The sequence below is a fragment of the Mixophyes fleayi genome, chromosome 12 (genome assembly GCF_038048845.1).
Source record: "Mixophyes fleayi isolate aMixFle1 chromosome 12, aMixFle1.hap1, whole genome shotgun sequence".
NCBI lineage: Eukaryota > Metazoa > Chordata > Amphibia > Anura > Limnodynastidae > Mixophyes > Mixophyes fleayi.
In genome coordinates, this window is record NC_134413.1 from 68,469,140 (window position 1) to 68,490,122 (window position 20,983).

The 20,983-nt window shown below is 45.3% G+C and overlaps 1 long non-coding RNA gene across 1 annotated transcript; it reads right to left on the reverse strand.

Moving 5' to 3' along the window:
* Nucleotides 1–754: 754 nt before the first annotated feature.
* Nucleotides 755–20,178, reverse strand: LOC142108264 (uncharacterized). Its single transcript, XR_012680134.1, has 3 exons — nt 19,889–20,178; nt 18,895–19,104; nt 755–1,943 (listed from the first exon to the last, which is right to left on the reverse strand). It is a non-coding gene; the product is annotated as an uncharacterized LOC142108264 (long non-coding RNA).
* Nucleotides 20,179–20,983: the final 805 nt, after the last annotated feature.

The following is a 20,983-nucleotide window of genomic DNA, read 5'->3' on the forward strand; positions in this document are numbered from 1 at the left end:
CGAAAATACAGATCTACTATAAATTAATGAAACACTTTTCCTCCTCTGAGGAAACTAGTAAAGAGAGTGGAGAAACGTGTCAGACCTGTGAGTACAAGAGGAAAGAAATAAATTTGTAATCATGTGGAAATCTACATCGTGGATACTTTTCTGTAAAGTTGGAATAGAAAAGAGTTAAAAATACTTTATGCCCTCTGATGGCTGCTCTATATTTAAAAGGCTTGGCAGTTCATAATTATACTTGCCTTCTTACGATCCATTATTGACAATGTCGAAGCAACGCATTGATATTCTTGTCACATTACCTATATATAGAAAACAAAATTAAAGCAGCACCTCCGCATCTGCTGTTTATCCCTTTAAAAATTTCCTCCTGCAATCCGTATGGAAATGACAATTAAGGAATGGAAATAGACGTGTGTATCTTACGCTAAAAAACAGACGTACGTACAATTCTACACAGCGCTCTCTGTTATAGACCACGATACACAGATGCACATTTGTTTGTGTCTGAACTGTGTACATTACCGCATTAACATGAACCTTGGCAGACGTTTGGACACAAATTAACATAAAACAAATGGTATTATAACACAGCGAAGCCCTAAACGCCAAGGGCTGATACACCAACCCTGCACCTTCTAAAACATTTTCCCTTAGATCTACTTCATCTTATGACCTGAAATAACGACACGTTTTTAAATTTTAGCAAACTAAGGTCACAGTTTAATTATTGACAAAAAAAAAGGGGGTGACAGATGCAGGAACAGATACCGGTCATTACCAACCAACAAATGGGGATGGCCGGCCCAGAACCCCCGGCGCCACTTTATGGCGTTTGAAAGACTCCGCCCCTCCTGACCTCAAAAGGGCTTGCTTTCACGGGGGGAATGGAGGCCCCCTTAGCCCAGTGGCCTCCATTACCTTAATTTGGCCAACATGGAGGGGAATAAGAGCACAAGATAACGATGGATACTGTCAGTGTGGGACATTCATTACACAATCTGCGTGGGGGTTCAGAAAATCTCCCAGGCACTTTGACACCGTTTTTAATCAGCTGCTGAAAAAATGAGGAAGAAGAAAATCTATTCCACATTCATACAGAAAACAGTCAAACGAAACACCAACTGCCACAGGGCTCGCAAATATCACACTTTCCCAGTTTGCTCTTTCAAGTTTTTATGGTATGTATTTCAGTCTGAATCCTGCCATTCAGCTTCTATGGACATTGTGTGCTTAGTAGAAGATTTTTCGTCTTCTGTCAAACTTCCCTTTTGTGCGTATGACTTGTGTATGACTTTACAGTACATAATATTTCTATCACTTCCCTTTCCTTGAATTAAAGTTTGGTAATGTGGCCATTCCCAGACAACCATTACTTCCATTACAACACATCGATGCATTAAATACTTCCTTTATCTAATTATTCCCTTAGCTGTGTCGGTTCTATATTCTGTGTATAGAATGGAAAGCACCAATTTACGCCAGTAAAATAAAACTCCTGATTTTTGGCCCATCATAACTTAACCCCTTAGTGGCCACGTAGTATTGAACGATTATTGTTGAAGATAGGAATGCTGTACGTGCAATTGAGAAATTAAATTAGTGTACTAGGAAAGATACTTCTCTTTCATATTTAGCCACATTTGAATTGGTTAGTCTATGATGGTGATAACGGCTGTTGTCGGTATTAATGCCAGGAAAACGGATGCAAAATGAGGTTATATGACATTTGAGCCATAATCATTAGATTGTAAGTTCCCATGAACAGGGCCAATTCTTCTCCTGTTTTCTTGTCTACCCCACCTTGTGCAATTGTGAGTCCTTGTATTTTGCCTTCATGTTCTTTACGACACCAGAGCAGATTTTTCATGTTGGGTTCATGGTCCACTGCTCATACAAGTCAAAGTTGATGTCAAAATCATCATCATCATCATCACCATCTATTTCAAAATGAAAATTTTATTACCTCAGATCGATTTTCTGACACAAAAAAGTTATTCATTCCAAGATGTCTATAACATTTAAAAGTAAATAATAGTTGTTCAAAAGGATGACAGAAAACTAACTTTTTTTCCTTGCTTTAAACCTTTTCTGACCAAAACCATTTAAACCCCTACCAATTGTCCTTTACTCTTATTCTGAGTAGAAGAAATGCCCAAGCGGTTACTCCCACTGTGCACTAGGGAGGGTAGTGAAGAGACAATACTGCCACCCCTAGATCTGTTCCATCAAAAGGTCACCACACAGAAGGTCACCACACAGAAGGTCACCACACAAAAGGTATCCACACAGAAGGTCGTCACACAGAAGGTCGCCACACAGAAGGTCGCCACACAGAAGGTCGCCACACAGAAGGACACGACACAGAAGGTCACCACACAGAAGGACGGCACACAGAAGTACACCACACAGAAGGACACCACACATAAGGTCTCCACACAGAGGGACACCACACAGAAGGACACGACACAGAAGGTCACCACACAGAAGGACGGCACACAGAAGGTCGCCACACAGAAGGACACCACATAGAAGGACACCACATAGAAGGACACCACACAGAAGGACGGCACACAGAAGTACACGACACAGAAGGACACGACACAGAAGGTCGCCACACAAAAGGTCACCACACAGAAGGACACGACACAGAAGGTCACCACACAGAAGGACGGCACACAGAAGTACACCACACAGAAGGACACGACACAGAAGGTCTCCACACAGAGGGACACCACACAGAAGGTCACCACACAGAAGGACACGACACAGAAGGTCACCACATAGAAGGACGGCACACAGAAGGTCACCACATAGAAGGACGGCACACAGAAGGTCGCCACACAGAGGGACACCACACAGAAGGTCACCACACAGAAGGACGGCACACAGAAGTACACCACACATAAGGACACCACACATAAGGTCTCCACACAGAGGGACACCACACAGAAGGACACGACACAGAAGGTCACCACACAGAAGGACGGCACACAGAAGTACACCACACAGAAGGACACCACACAGAAGGTCGCCACACAAAAGGTCACCACACAGAAGGACACGACACAGAAGGTCACCACACAGAAGGACACGACACAGAAGGTCACCACACAGAAGGACGGCACACAGAAGGTCGCCACACAGAAGGACACCACATAGAAGGACACCACATAGAAGGACACCACACAGAAGGACGGCACACAGAAGTACACGACACAGAAGGACACGACACAGAAGGTCGCCACACAAAAGGTCACCACACAGAAGGACACGACACAGAAGGTCACCACACAGAAGGACGGCACACAGAAGTACACCACACAGAAGGACACGACACAGAAGGTCTCCACACAGAGGGACACCACACAGAAGGTCACCACACAGAAGGACACGACACAGAAGGTCACCACATAGAAGGACGGCACACAGAAGGTCACCACATAGAAGGACGGCACACAGAAGGTCGCCACACAGAGGGACACCACACAGAAGGTCACCACACAGAAGGACGGCACACAGAAGTACACCACACAGAAGGACACCACACATAAGGTCTCCACACAGAGGGACACCACACAGAAGGACACGACACAGAAGGTCACCACACAGAAGGACGGCACACAGAAGGTCGCCACACAGAAGGACACCACATAGAAGGACACCACATAGAAGGACACCACACAGAAGGACGGCACACAGAAGTACACGACACAGAAGGACACGACACAGAAGGTCGCCACACAAAAGGTCACCACACAGAAGGACACGACACAGAAGGTCACCACACAGAAGGACGGCACACAGAAGTACACCACACAGAAGGACACGACACAGAAGGTCTCCACACAGAGGGACACCACACAGAAGGTCACCACACAGAAGGACACGACACAGAAGGTCACCACATAGAAGGACGGCACACAGAAGGTCACCACATAGAAGGACGGCACACAGAAGGTCGCCACACAGAGGGACACCACACAGAAGGTCACCACACAGAAGGACGGCACACAGAAGTACACCACACATAAGGACACCACACATAAGGTCTCCACACAGAGGGACACCACACAGAAGGACACGACACAGAAGGTCACCACACAGAAGGACGGCACACAGAAGTACACCACACAGAAGGACACCACACAGAAGGTCGCCACACAAAAGGTCACCACACAGAAGGACACGACACAGAAGGTCACCACACAGAAGGACACGACACAGAAGGTCACCACACAGAAGGACGGCACACAGAAGGTCGCCACACAGAAGGACACCACATAGAAGGACACCACATAGAAGGACACCACACAGAAGGACGGCACACAGAAGTACACGACACAGAAGGACACGACACAGAAGGTCGCCACACAAAAGGTCACCACACAGAAGGACACGACACAGAAGGTCACCACACAGAAGGACACGACACAGAAGTACACCACACAGAAGGACACCACACAGAAGGACGGCACACAGAAGTACACCACACAGAAGGACACCACACAGAAGGACGGCACACAGAAGTACACCACACAGAAGTACACCACACAGAAGTACACCACACAGAAGGACACCACACAGAAGGACGGCACACAGAAGTACACCACACAGAAGGACACGACACAGAAGGTCTCCACACAGAGGGACACCACACAGAAGGTCACCACACAGAAGGACACGACACAGAAGGTCACCACATAGAAGGACGGCACACAGAAGGTCACCACATAGAAGGACGGCACACAGAAGGTCGCCACACAGAGGGACACCACACAGAAGGTCACCACACAGAAGGACGGCACACAGAAGTACACCACACATAAGGACACCACACATAAGGTCTCCACACAGAGGGACACCACACAGAAGGACACGACACAGAAGGTCACCACACAGAAGGACGGCACACAGAAGTACACCACACAGAAGGACACCACACAGAAGGTCGCCACACAAAAGGTCACCACACAGAAGGACACGACACAGAAGGTCACCACACAGAAGGACGGCACACAGAAGTACACCACATAGAAGGACACGACACAGAAGGTCACCATATAGGTCACCACATAGAAGGACGGCACACAGAAGGTCGCCACACAGAAGGACACGACACAGAAGGTCACCACACAGAAGGACGGCACACAGAAGTACACCACACAGAAGGACACCACACAGAAGGTCTCCACACAGAGGGACACCACACAGAGGGACACCTCACAGAAGGACGGTACACAGAAGGACACCACACATAAGGTCTCCACACAGAGGGACACCACACAGAAGGTCACCACAAGGTCATGGTAGAAAATGTCTTTTAACATGTGTAAGTGGACACGACATCGCAACGCACCACTTGACAGGCCCACCCAAAAATGAATGTCCTTGGTTTAATGACACAAGAGAGATCACAAAGTACGGTCTGCATATCCATCCCCTCTGATCTCATGTGTTCTACCAGTGCGGTGTGACTTCACTGCATGGTGCGGAAAGTGCAGATCATGTGATGCAAAGGAGGTCATGTGATACAGAGGTGGTCATGTGATACAGAGGAGGTCATGTGATACAGAGGAGGTCATGTGATGCAGGAATTGTCTGCTTCGGGCAAAGAATAAAATCAAGTTCAGTCTCATTTTGGAGCCCACAGACCATAAAGCAAAGAAAAGTACTGAAGAGGCACAAAACAAGGAGATGTGGGTGTTGTTTTGTTATGGTCACCTCAAGACGATGATAACAAAAAAAACATTGAAAAAAAACGCTTTACTTTTTTTGAGTAAAGCCGGGGCAGCCGAACATAGTTTAGCTGCCCAAGTGATATATTATTGATAGATTGTGGTAAAAGGTGAATTATTTTCTACCTCTGTGATAGGGTCAAGTCTGCAAGACAGATATGACCCTCAGTAAGGCTGGGTACACATTACAGGCTTCTCAGTCGATTATCGGCCAATCACACGATAAACAACCGTTCAGCCCGATATCGTATTAGTGCGTACGCTGGAGCGATGAACGATTATCATTCCAAAGCACATTGTATCGTCTCATTTGATTTCATGAAGTAATACTCCACTCTCTCCTTATTTACTCAGGTAATATATTTCAAAAATTATATCTCCCATTCAAGAAACATCTCCTGTGCCAGCAGTCACCTAATAATACATATTATTATGTAAAATCCTTATAATAAATAAGTATAATAAATAATATTATTAATAAATATAAATAAATATTAATAATAATAATAATAATAATACTAAGAATGAGACGCACTATGATCAGTCACTGTTACATTTATTGATACATATATATATATATATAATGTATGCAACCATATCCAGTCTTCAGGATTAAATAATAGCTTACCACACTCTCCATATTTTCAGGACTAATCATAATACTGCAAAGATTACATAACCATTTCAGTTTCCCAACAAGATTATGTGGTACACCTTGCAACAATTAAATATTGGTAAACTGATACTTAAATTAACCTGAGAATCATAACATTCAAACCTTGCAACACAATTGAATCTATATTGGAACCCTTTATGACACTGTTTCCCATCAATAACACTAGTATTAGATATTACTCAATACTCTTCTTACATTAGCATAAATATAATAACATTTATTTAGCAAATATTGTTACAGCTTGTTCAATAGCCATCGCCCCTCACTCGTAATGGTGAATGAATGCTCTAATTGTAACAGAGCTAATTGTCTGTTATGTTGGTGTAGTCGGGGCTAGTTTTGATGAGGAGCAATGTTGATATAAAATATTTCCTTTTTGGCTCATAGCTGTGCTGTTTATGTATTCATAAAAACATACTATAGCATAATACTCCTTAGTATATGTCAGACATCACCATAATTGGAGCTTACAGTCTAACTTCTCTAACACACACAGACAGACAGACATACAAACATTATGATACATCTTGCTTCAATCACTCATATACCTACAGGGGCAAACATAGGATTTGTAGAGGGGGGATTTCCCCACCACGCTTACAGTGGGCGTGACCAACATGCATGGGGGCGTGGCTATAATTTTAGACAGTGTTTGGCTGCTCTCCAATTCTTCCTATCCCCATAATATACATGGGCAATGCTGTGTGCACTACTGTTAGGTGTACGCAGCTCTCCCTTTTCAAGCAGAGCCGTGTGAAGCGAAGCAGGGTCCAGCCACCTCAATTATACAGTGCCCCAGACTTGGAGGGGGGTTCCCAGGCACTAGGAACCCCCCCCCCCTCGGTTTGCCTATGACCTAAGCCGATTCTTGCCACCAACTTTGATCTACCTCCCCCCCCCCCCCGGGAGATCCTGGAGGAGAGATCAAGCTGCAGAGTCCGTCATTAAACCCCACGCCCCCGGCTTCCAAATGCTGCCATTTTTGGCCTATACCAGTGGGCAGGATGACGTTATTCGCTGTGAATCGCGTAATTTCGACCCCCCCCCCACCCATTACAATAGGGAAGTGGGCAGATATGGGGAGCTTGCACTGCTTTCAGGGGAGTCCGGGAGGACCCCTAGAAATTCAGGAGTCTCCCAGACGGAGAATAGGCAACTATGACTAAGCTATAGGCAACTCAGTTCAACTCAACTCTCCACTCGGTCAATTAGGAATAATTTTTAAGCATCCATTGTTATAGGGAAAGTGAAATTGAGGAGAAAAAAAAACCTGCAACCGCCTCAACAGTAATAATATCATCTGTACGCTCCAATGGGTTATGTTTAACTCCTTCAAGACCAGAGGTGACACCTCTATGACCAGTATCATTTTCATGGTTTTGTACTTCATCAACTTTGCAATTTTTTATTCTATCCACGAAAATCTTGTTCTTTTCTTTTTTCCAGGACATGTATGAGATTGTTTTGGTAATGGTGACATAGAAAGCATGTTATTCTATGTCCATTAGGTAGGGGAAACCAGACAAAAATCACCAAAAAATATCCATCATTTATCTATGTATCCATTTAGACTGTAAGCTCCAATGGGGCAGGGACTGATGTGAGTGAGTTCTCTGTACAGCGCTGCGGAATTAGTGGCGCTATATAAATAAATGGTGATGGTGATGATGATGATAATGGGACACCTACCTTCTCCTGTAGAAACACAGTGATTGAATCCCATAGATTGTAAGCCATACTTGCCGTCTTTATCCCATTGCTTTCCGGGAGATTCAGTGGAGGAGGTGGGCGTGCGGGGGGCGGGGCTCCGAAATTGCGTAATTTTTAAGCCCGCCCCCCCCCCGACGCAATGACGCAAACGCGTCATTTTACAGTGGGGGGCGGGGCCAAATGCCGCGATTCCCAGAGAATCGCGGTACTGTGGCCCTATTTCTGTAAGTGCAGGATTTTGCCATACTCCTCCGGGAGTCCGGGAGACTCCCCCAAAATGCGGGAGTCTCCCGGACATTCCGGGAGAGTTGGCAAGTGTGTTGTAAGCTTGCGAGCAGGTTTCTCTTACCTCTCTGTCTGTCTGTATTATCCACTTTTGTTTTATTACTGTTTGTTCCCAATTGTAAAGTGCTATGGAATCTGCTGGCGCTATATAAATAAATGTTGATGATGATGATGAATAAAACAGTCAGGTATAAATTAATACTTAATTTATGATATATACCATTGATAACAGAACGGTGACTTTATTTTATAAAAGCATTAAAAAAAAGAACTGCAAGGACGGGGTCACCCAGCAAAATAAACACCCAGAGATTACGTTAACAAACACAGACTAGAAAAGCGGTCTCCAGTGCTTGTTTGGTGAAGCAGATTTTCTGGGACTAACGAGATAACGCCTCGGTTTTTTTTTTTTTTTACAAGTGGAGACAAGGTCACAATGTAATCAGTGACATTTATCCCTGTGTTCCCTATAAAAGCACCAAAAACTACTAAATGCTGGTTTCTTTTTTGTTTTACTGGAAATCGTGAGAGTTTCAGAATAGTCTATGTGTTGTCCAAAGAGGAAATGACCCACAGTACACAGAGCATAATAGGGCTCTTTTGGGGACAGTCAAAAATTGTAGACCCCCCCACCGGCTAATTGTCCGACTCCATTCCAAGGTACAAATCCGTCCCTTAGTAGAATAAATAAATAGCATTGCTCCATTAATACAATAAATAATATATATTTGTTTGTTATACTAAGAATCCACAATTAATACTAAGGGGGCATGATTGATTATTTGTTATACTAAGGGGGTCAACACTTGTTGCAGCCCATGGTCTATACAACTTCATGTGTAGTTCTACATAGACTGTGAGTGTATGATGGCACTTGTAGGACTACAAGTGCGTGCACTCTCTTTTTACTGAAATATCCTAGTACCCACCAGCCAGGGGTACCACGAGGAGCCCAGTGCTACTTAACACTGAGCTGGCACAGGGTGCTTGATCTGCCAATAGCCTGCATGCCAGCTTGTTAAGGTAAGTGAGGGTCTAGGGTGCCAATATCACTTACTCAGTGTTTTTAATGTTCGTACAGCTCTAACACTAAGGATTAGAATTTGATAGTTTTGCACTTAAAGCAGTAGGAGGCATGGCAGTATGGCATACCACCGTATACACCCCCACTTTGACCCCTGGTTATAATTTAGTCTCATTAAATTGCCCATGACATGTCTTCAAACCAGTTTTTTCGTCTATCCCTTTATAACAATTTTGGTTTACTCGTCATGTGGTTATGTCAAAATACCCCTCTAAAAATTGTCATGTCATTCTTTATTTTCTCTAGTGGCCTAGTGGTTAGCACTTCTGCCTCACAGCACTGGAGTCATACGTTCGATTCCCGACCATGGCCTTATCTGTGTGGAGTTTGTATGTTCTCCCCGTGTTTGTGTGGGTTTCCTCCGGGTGCTCCGGTTTCCTCCCACACTCCAAAAACATACTGGTAGGTTAATTGTCTGCTATTAAATTGTCCTTAGTGTGTCTGTCCCAATTAAGCTCCAATGGGGCAGGGACTGATGTGAGTGAGTTCTCTGTACAGTGCTGCGGAATTAGTGGCGCTATATAAATAGCTGATGATGATGATATTACACTAATCCAGTGGTTCCCAAACTTTCTCAGTTCGAGGCACCCTTAGGGTCACCATAATCTTTCCAAGGCACCCCTAAGCCAGAATAATTACCGGGTAATCCCGTTTTTTAAGTAGTTGGGTCAAAATAACGTAAGATGTATTTAGGCCCCTTCACCATCACATTGTGCCCTTTCATCATATCACTGTGCCCCTTCACCATATTACTCTGCCCCCCTCTTCGCCATCTCACACTCTCTGTCCCCCCTCCTTCGGCGTCTCTCTCTGTCCCCCCTCCTTCGGCGTCTCTCTCTGTGCCCCTTCAGCGTGTCCAGCGTCGGACTGGCCCACCGGGATACCGGAAAAATCACTGATAGGCCCCGCTGCCCTACGGCCACACCCCCTTCTGAAAGTGGGCGGAGCCCATTAAACTCACCTAGGGCTCGGTGTCTTCTTCGGCATCCCTGCTGCCCTCTCCGGCGTCGCTGCTGCTGCAGATGACTGGCTGTCAGTGACAGCCAGTCATCTTTCCCATGTGATCGCAGCTACGATCATGTGACCTGCCCCCTCCCCTGTCAGCTGACTGTGATGATCCCGCCGCCGCTGAAGGACTAAGGAGCAGAGAGGCTGCAGCAATGAAGATATGGGTAAGTAGATTTTTTTTTTTTATTTAATATTATTGGTTCCCATTTATCTTGTACCATGAAAGTTGATGCAAAATACGTCAGATGCTTAACCCTTCGGGCTCCGGGGTTATCCAAGGCATAGCAAAAGCAGGTCGTGCGGACACTGCTAGCACCCGTGGGGTTAAAGGGCCAGGTATCCCCTGGGGTGGGGAGGCTCAATTGAATATCAAGTATTTTGTCTGGCACACAATACTTAATCCTCTAGTGTTCGGATCAGCGATAACTGAACGCTGGAGGGATTATGCTCTATTATTTGCCTTTCCTTCCTAAACAGGCTAATGTATCTTAAATTAACTGATTATTTGCTTTAGATGTTTGAGTGCAGGTGGATTTAAATGGCCCAAATTAAATTTATTATGAATTCAGGGATATTTAAATAGTGAAAGAAGATGGTAATATTCAACAGCTGCATTAGATAGAGACGGAAATCTGTACAGCAAGATACATTGGTGATATATAGATTAAGAAAAGTAGTAGATGCCTTTGTTATACTGTCAATGGGCCTGAGTCATTAAGGAGAGTAAAGCATAAAAAAGGAGTAACATTTGCACCTGGGCAAAACCATGTTGTATTGGAGGGGGAGGTAAATTTAAAATGTGAGGCAGATTTATAGTTTGGGTAGGACATGTCCTAGATCAACTTTATATTTCAATGTAATAATAAAGCTAGCAAGTATTTGTGTGCTAGATGAAAAAACAGCCAGTATTTAACTTATGTACAAAATAATAAACTGATTTGCACCCCTTACATTGTAACATGGTTTGTCCCAGAGAACATTTACTCCTTTGCTTGCCTTAATGACTCAGGCCCAATGTGACTATCAATGTGACTGTAAAAATCAGTGTGTTGTATTTTTCATGCATGTAAGTTACAGAGATGTCATTGTGCCCTTACTGTGTAGTGTATATATTTCATACAATAGAAAATTTGAACAAAAAGTTCCAGTCCTAACTAAAGAAAAAAGTGATTATTGATAGGGCAGCATGGTGGCTCAGTGGTTGGCACTTCTGCCTCACAGCACTGGGGTCATGAGTTCAATTCCCGACCATGGCCTTATCTGTGTGGAGTTTGTATGTTCTCCCCGTGTTTGCGTGGGTTTCCTCCGGGTGCTCCGGTTTCCTCCCACACTCCAAAAAACATACTGGTAGGTTAATTGGCTGCTATCAAATTGGCTCTAGTCTGTGCGTTTGTCTGTGACTGTCTCTGTGTGTGTGTATCTGTGTTAGGGACTTTAGACTGTAAGCTCCAATGGGGCAGGGACTGATGTGAATGAGTTCTCTGTACAGCGCTGCGGAACTAGTGGCGCTATATAAATAAATGGTGATGATGATATTGGTTATATCTTTTAATTCTCACCAAATTCCAGGACTTAATATGTACAATCCCACAGCGCTAAGTAACTGGATAGAACAAAAACAAACTTGTATGTAAGGTACAATTGCAATTTAACTCTCGTACAAACGCCTGGAGACAATATGTAAGCTGCAGTTAATACAATTACTTATACAACGCTAATCATTTCAGTAAAGGATGAAAAGTACATGCATTTGAAAGTGTGGATTGAATAACACTCCAATTCAACTATCAATGATAGATGGAATGTGTATTTTTTTGCTTTAGACCAATTAGATGGTGGGATCCTGGAGAAAGCAGCATATTCTTATAAAGGGCTCATACTTTGAAAGAGAAAATTCCTTTTATTTGTGGTTTTATATTTGTGCTGAGCTGATATTATTGATGAGATTGACAGGTAGAGCTATTGATCATTTGATATTTTTTAAAAAAAATTGCCTTTAATTTTCGTTGTCCTTAGCATTGTGTATGACCATGCTGTAGGTTTACAGTGATACACATTTGACACATTATGATGACATACAGATATTTTGATTATACAAAGATTCAGATGTGTGCATGTGCTGCATGCAGGTTGCTCTATTAAAGTAGCTGTTCCTTTTCTCACCGTCCAGTGGCGCACACAGGGGGGGTTTCTGAGTCTCTAGAAACCCCCCCCTGCGCTAACAAAGTGGCCACTCTCCTATACAGCAGCCGCGGCGCTGTCAAAGAAGCGTCCGCGGCGGTGCTGTATTGTATACAGCACTGCCGCAGACGCTTCTTAGACAGCGCCGTGGCTGCTGTTTAGGACAGCGCTGGCGAAACGGAGCTGCTGCGCTCTCGTGTTTTTTTTCGTTTTGTTTTTTTTGGGGTCGGCAGGGAGAAACCCCCCCCCCCGACAATCCTCCGTGCGCCCCTGCCGTCTGTATTTATATAGAGCCTTAAATTATGAAAATATATAAACCCAAATTCAATATAATCTAAAGCGCTACGGAATTTGCTGGCGCTATATAAATAAATGTTGATGATGATGATGAATATAATGTAGATTGCATTAGAATAAATGTACAAATGTGTGTATGTGTGTATGGAGAGCACTATTCCATGGCATATGTGAATTGGGGGGCACTATTGTGGGCATAATATGAATTGGGGACACTATTACATGGCATATGTGAATTTCAGGTACTACTGTATGACATAATATTGTTTTGGGGGCACTACTATGTGGCATAGGGGGGCTGCCTATCTATACTAAACTATAGTGGGGGGGCTGCCTATGGTAAACTATAGGGAGGGGGGCTGTACAGAGCACACTATAGGGAGGGGGGTGATGGGACCTTTAATTTAATGCTGGGGTGGTTTGGGTCTATAATTGAATGTGGGGCTGAGTGTCGGGAGGAGGGCTATCTATTAAATGTGAATATTATTTAATGCTAGGAATGGTTGTGGGAAATGGATGTATTAAATGTAAATGCTATTAATTTATTGCTGGGGCTGTTTGGAGGGAGAGTAAAAGGTTTATTTATCAAATGTGAGTACTATTACTTTAATGTTGGGGCTGGAGAGAGGCCTATTTATTAAATGTGGGTGCTGTTGATTTAATAGCGGTGATGGTTGGAGTTTTCTAAATGTACCCATTATTTTTTCCAAATAGGACCCTCAACATTCCAGGATCCAGACAAGCCGCAACTAAAGAAACCAGCAGCCACAGGTGGTAAACGTGACAAGAACAGGTAGGACAGTGTCAAATGTTCTGAGTCTAATGCATGCTTGGCTAACCTGTGGCACTCCAAGTGTTGTGAAACTACATGTCCCAGCATACCCTTCCAGCAATAGGCTGCTATATATTGGCAAAGCATGCCAATATACTCCAGGTGTAGTTTCACAACACCTGGAGTGCCACAGGTTAGCCAAGCCTGGTCTAGTGGGACAATACCAATTTTTGGTGACTGTTCTGCCCAATCTAAGGGGCAGGTCAAGACTGTGTACTCTTTATATAGACACTGCATTCTTTATATACTACACTATAGTGCAAGCTGTCCTTCGTGGGCTGACCCCTCCCTCTCTAGTGTCTGGTCTCGCCTCTTTGATGGCTGGCCACACCCCCTCTGGTGGGCCCCTAGTGTTGCAGTCCCCCGGTGGGCCCTTCATGCCCCAGTCCGACACTGGGCGTGTCTCTCTGTCCCCCTTCAGTGTCTCTCTGTCCCCTTTCAGCGTGTCTCTGTCCCCTTTCAGCGTGTCTCTCTGTGCCCCTTCAGCGTCTCTCTGTCCCCCTTCAGCGTGTCTCCCTGTCCCCCTTCAGCGTGTCTCTCTGTGCCCCTTCAGCGTGTCTCTGTCCCCCTTCAGCGTGTCTCCCTGTCCCCCTTCAGCGTGTCTCTCTGTGCCCCTTCAGCGTGTCTCTGTGCCCCTTCAGCGTGTCTCTGTCCCCCTTCAGCATGTCTCTCTGTGCCCCTTTAGCGTGTCTCTCTGTCCCCCTTTAGCGTGTCTCTCTGTTCCCTTTCAGCGTGTCTCTCTGTTCCCCTTCAGCGTGTCTCTGTCCCCCTTTAGCGTGTCTCTCTGTGCCCCTTCAGCGTGTCTCTCTGTGCCCCTTCAGCGTGTCTCCCTGTCCCCCTTCAGCGTGTCTCCCTGTCCCCCTTCAGCGTGTCTCTCTGTGCCCCTTCAGCGTGTCTCTGTGCCCCTTCAGCGTGTCTCTGTCCCCCTTTAGCGTGTCTCTCTGTGCCCCTTCAGCGTGTCTCTCTGTGCCCCTTCAGCGTGTCTCTGTCCCCCTTCAGCGTGTCTCTCTGTGCCCCTTTAGCGTGTCTCTCTGTTCCCCTTCAGCGTGTCTCTGTCCCCCTTCAGCGTGTTTCTCTGTGCCCCTTCAGCGTGTCTCTGTGCCCCTTCAGCGTGTCTCTGTGCCCCTTCAGCATGTCTCTCTGTGCCCCTTTAGCGTGTCTCTGTCCCCCTTTAGCGTGTCTCTCTGTTCCCCTTCAGCGTGTCTCTGTCCCCCTTCAGCGTGTCTCTCTGTCCCCCTTTAGCGTGTCTCTTTCCCCCTTTAGCGTGTCTCTCTGTTCCCCTTCAGCGTGTCTCTGTCCCCTTCAGCGTGTCTCTGTCCCCCTTTAGCGTGTCTCTCTGTGCCCCTTCAGCGTGTCTCTCTGTGCCCCTTCAGCGTGTCTCTGTCCCCCTTCAGCGTGTCTCCCTGTCCCCTTTCAGCGTGTCTCTCTGTGCCCCTTCAGCCTGTCTCTGTTCCCCTTCAGCGTGTCTCTGTGCCCCTTCAGCGTGTCTCTGTCCCCCTTCAGCGTGTCTCTCTGTGCCCCTTTAGCGTGTCTCTCTGTTCCCCTTCAGCGTGTCTCCCTGTCCCCCTTCAGCGTGTCTCTGTGCCCCTTCAGCGTGTCTCTGTCCCCCTTCAGCGTGTCTCTGTCCCCCTTCAGCGTGTCTCTCTGTCCCCCTTCAGCGTGTCTCTGTCCCCCTTCAGCGTGTCTCTCTGTCCCCCTTCTTCTTTTTATTACTTGGGCGATCGCGGCACTCCTGTGACAGTGCACACTTTGGGAACCGCTGCACTAATCAACACTCATTTTATTGCCAATCATAGAGTAGTTTTGGGGTAATGATGTGGTGCTGATTCCGAATACGACATCGACTTTGCTAGATTGGCTCAAATTTTCGAGACAATCGCTTCCCCGTTGAAAAACATAAAAATGCTAAAAATGCAATGGTCAGGTAGAGCATTGATATTGTCTCAAATCATACAAAAGTAAACACATGAAAAACATAATGGCATGTTATTTGGGATAATAACACATAAACATAGTAAGTGATTGCTATGAATTTACTTGCAGGCTCTGAACACTGCGCATTAGGCCTTGCACGCTCAGAAACCAATCATAGGAGGAATGGGAGGAGCCTGAAGCATGCTGGAGAGGATCCCTCTCCTGTGATGATCTCCCAAATGTTATATATGCTAATGTCATCTTAGTATGGCGTTAGCTGTCGGGGTCAAGCTCTGAAAAGCTGATCCAGACTATAATCTCCATTGAGAATTCTGGCGACTACGGCATTCTGCGATAGTTATATCTCTTATTTCTCCTTCGTTAGCTGTTTGATACATAATCCCTATACTAAAATGTGCTTAGCCATGTGGAAACAGCTGTTTCCGTTTGGGTTAAGACTTAATAAATAGCCCCTTATTATGCTGAAAGCACATTCCCTGCTATTAGTATTATTCTCGCATTTCTACTTGGGCTATGACTGCCACTTATTCAGATTTGGTGGGTACTAGTATATAACGGGGCTAATACTAAAATAAGAGCAACGTCAGAAACGTCATCACGCATTTCGCCAAAGGACTTTGTCAAGGCCTTGTGACATACTAGTACCCAACATGTCTGAATAAATGACAGTCATAACTTATGTGCTGATGTGAAAACAATACTAGTGGAGGGCATATGTGCAAGTGGAAAGGGGAAGCCACCGTCCTGCCCCAGGCTGGAACCATTTTGTTGGAATTAACCTAGTTTTGATAAAGATGCAGGGATTTAAAAGTGTGTAAGACACATAAAGGGATAAAGTAGCAGAGGGTGGGACGTTCTGCATGGACACGCCCCTGAGGAGAGACCACACACCCCAGGATCTCTCCTCTGGGAACTCCAGGACGGGAGAGCCTAAAAGTTGGCAAGTATGTATCACACCCAGGTGGGAGGGCCCAAGGACAATTCCAACGTACATCATTTTACATTATCTCCTTGGTCTAACATCTTGTGTAAAATGTCTACTTATGCCGCTGCTGTCTGCTAATGAGCTCTGATACTGCCGCTGCTGTCCATCTCCAATGTGTCACATATGCTGCCTAACGGTTACCTAATTGGTGTATCTTCTTTTGTAAAATGAAAATATACTTGATCTAGACATCTGTGATGAGGGTGAGAATGAGGGTGATGACATTGTCACAGTTGAAGAAGATGACCAGTGACCAAATGTGCATTATTAAATTGTTAAAATCCCTATCTATTCTCCAGTTCAAACACCAAGAACCAAAATGTTCGCTTTTGCGGGAGCCCAAACAAATCAAGCACTTCGACCACAAAAGTGGCAGTCCCTGTGTCCATGCACACTGCTGTGCCACTGTATCCTTTATTAAGATGTCATGTGTTTGTGTCTCTCCTCTGTCACTAATTTTAGCCAGCCAGCTCGCTGCAGCTTTTGGCCCAAATTGGTGAAAATTTTGACAGTGGTGACAGATAACATTAGAAAATAGACTGCAAATGACTATGCTCTAAATAGTTATATAGGAACAAAATACAACTCAAAATCTAATTTTATCATAACCTATTTTTCACAATTGGTAAATAAATCCAGATGCAAAACCAAAACACAGGAGGATTTTTGGCCAAAACTAAGACCAAAACCAAAACCAAAACACAAAGATCATTTTAGAACAAAAACCAAAACAAGGGGTTCTGTGCACATCTTCAGTGTAGACATAGTTGCATACATTGTGCAATACAGATTTCTGTTTTAAAATGTTAAAACTGCTGTCTGTGTAATGCACTTTACATATAGATGCAGACATTTTTTGGGGGGGTAATACAAAAAATGAAAAGCTTGGTAGATACAGTATGTTTAGACCAAGCTTTGTTAGCTGGAATTATGTTTTGTCTATAATGTGTAGAGTTCAAGGTCACTGGCCAGGAGGAAGGGGACGTGGATCCTAGCTCTGCAGATTCACAAGGTTATTTAAGGCATATGTGATCTCAAGTTACTTTTTATGTAAGTACTTTCTGGGTTAACTTAAAATGCAATTATTACAATAAATGTACAAAACAACAATTTTTTGTTTCAAAACAGTGCTTTTTAGTTTTTAAATAAAGCAAATTAGTGGCACACAAAAAACACAAGTTAAAAACACAAAAATCATTTCGTTTTTCGCCCTCACTTGGCCCCTGGTCCACTATACCCAGTGCTACCTTATCGGAGCTGCCCTGGGTCACCCCAGTAGCAGGTGGCGCTGAGGTTGGAGGGGCATTATGTCCTACAGGGAAAGGAGGGCCAACAGGTCTTACAGGGAAAAGAGGGGCTACTGGTTCCACAGGGGCAGGAGAGGCAGCAGGTCCTACAGGGGATGTAGGGACAACAGGTGCTACAGGAGATGGAGGGGCAACAGGTCCCACAGGGGCAGGAGAGGCAACAGGTGCCACAGGGGATGTAGAGACAACGCCCACAGGAGCAGCAGGGGCAACAGGTCCCACAGGAGATGGAGGGGCAACAGGTCCCACAGTTCAGGAGGGGCAACAGGTCCCACAGGAGATGGAGGGGAGCATGTTCTACAGGGAAAGGAGGAGATACAGGTTCCACAGGGGAAGGAGAGGCAACAGGTCCCACAGGAGATGGAGGGGAGCATGTTCTACAGGGAAAGGAGGAGATACAGGTTCCACAGGGGAAGGAGAGGCAACAGGTCCCACAGGAGATGGAGGGGAGCATGTTCTACAGGGAAAGGAGGAGATACAGGTTCCACAGGGGCAGGAGAGGCAACAGGTCCCACAGGAGATGGAGGGGCAACAGGTCCCACAGTTCAGGAGGGGCAACAGGTCCCACAGGAGATGGAGGGGCAACAGGTCCCACAGCAGCAGGATGGGCAGCAGATGGCAATGTGGCAGGAGGGGCAGAAGATGTCACTGGGGCAGGAGGGGCAGCAGCTGTCTCTGGGGTAGGAGGGTAAACAGGTGTCTGATCTTAATAAGGGTAAACTGGTGGCTGATGGTAAGGAGGATAAACTGGCGGGCATATTACATTGTAGGTGGGTGGGGGTGTTTAGGATTTTTTAGTCATATATTACAGACATGTGAATCTTTAATGTGTGCATTCTGATATAAAATTTACCTGGAGGGGATTGTTGTGCGGCTGTGGGGGGCTCTCGTCTGTATCGATGCGACGCATGTCCTGCACCGATTGGTCATCTATGCAGGCCAATGCCGTGAGCTCTCCAGGGGAATGAGGTCTAAGGATTCCATGGGACCACCGCCTGTCCCTCTGGCATGTCTGTGGTGGTCTCTCAGTTTGTCCTTTAGGCAACACTTGAAGTCTTGCCATCTGTGTGACATGTTCAAAGTGAAGAAAGTTACAGTTTGCAATGCTTGATGGGAAATATTAAACATGCTATATTTATAAAAGTTTTGGGTTTTGGCATTCCCCTACCTTGCATAACATTTATGTGTTTGAAAATATTGAAATAAGTTGGCAATTTTAGAAATGTAGAAAGTGGCCATTTAGAAATGTTGAATGTGGCCAGTTTAGAAATGTAGAAGGTGGACAGTTTAGAAATGTAGAAGGTGGACAGTTTAGAAATGTAGAAGGTGGACAGTTTAGAAATGTAGAAGGTGGACAGTTTCGAAATGTAGAAGGTGGACAGTTTCGAAATGTAGAAGGTGGACAGTTTCGAAATGTAGAAGGTGGACAGTTTCGAAATGTAGAAGGTGGACAGTTTAGAAATGTAGAAGGTGGACAGTTTAGAAATGTAGAAGGTGAACAGTTTAGAAATGTAGAAGGTGGACAGTTTAGAAATGTAGAAGGTGGACAGTTTAGAAATGTAGAAGGTGGACAGTTTAGAAATGTAGAAGGTGGACAGTTTAGAAATGTAGAAGGTGGACAGTTTAGAAATGTAGAAAGTGGCCAGTTTAGAAATGTAGAAGGTGGACAGTTTAGAAATGTAGAAGGTGCAAAGTTTAGAAATGTAGAAGGTGGACAGTTTAGAAATGTAGAAAGTGGCCAGTTTAGAAATGTAGAAGGTGGACAGTTTAGAAATGTAGAAGGTGCAAAGTTTAGAAACGTATGCAGAGCACAATATACTGAAATATAAAAAAAGTGGTTTGCTTACCGGTTTTTGACCTCAGTCACAGACCTCTGAATAGGAGCGATGGCATTGACCTGCTCTGTGATGTCCTCCCAAATGCAGTGCTTGCCGGTGCGGGTAGCTGCTTGTTGGCAGGGTGCAGCCTATCTACCGCTAGCTGCCCTAGGCTTTTCACCTCGCGTTCGGCGAAATTCAGCTACCTCTGCTTGGTGGAGGTAGATTCGCTTTGGCCAGCTGTATCTTCCTCAGCAGACATCTCACATGTGCAGTAAATACCGCTACAAATAGCCAAAATACCAGGTAAAATAGTTAGAGCAAGATTCAGCTTGGATCACAAAATGGTGCAGCATTATGATTGCTCCTCCAGCTTTATATAGTGTCTGCAGAGGTATTGTCTAATGCCATTGGTTGTGTTGACTGCCCAGGTGGTCATCCAATCCTCCAATGACAGGTGAGAGGAAATCAGCCATTTATATATGGTATAGGAGGGATCCCTGTCTTACGTGCCTACACCCACATATGGACTGAGAGCCAATCAGTGAGGAGAATGTTGAAAAGTCTCATTCACTTACAAACATAAGAGCAGCTGGTTTCACCTGTATTTAGCTCAGGGCCCTTTCCAGGGTAATGGACCACTGCCTTGGTACCACTGCTGGTTACATTAGCAACAAGCAGAAAAATGCAGCCTACAGGGCTGCAAGAGGTGAGTTTAGGAGGAGGGTGGGAAGCAGACGCTCCATTGAACAACTGTAGTGCTCCTGGAGCGACCTGCGAAGGCGCCAGCTTCAGCCACTAGCAGATTTGAAAGGTGACATCACTGATCGCTGAGTCATCAATTAAGGACCCTATATAAGGAGGACACTGGCACCATTAGGGTGACACAGTATTAGGTCCTGGCTGTTTCTGTCCGCATACCCGGTTAGATTTTGACCATTGGCTTCCCTGACTTCCCTTCAGATTCTGCTTTAGTATCACGTTCCCATCTGGTTATTGACCTCGGACTGTCTGACCTCGCTACCTTCACCTATCTGTTTCACCAGTGACTGTCTTTGATGGCCGCGTCCTGCACGCCCCAGGTGGCAAAGTTCATATTTCCTTGCGGCGGTCCCTGGTAAACAC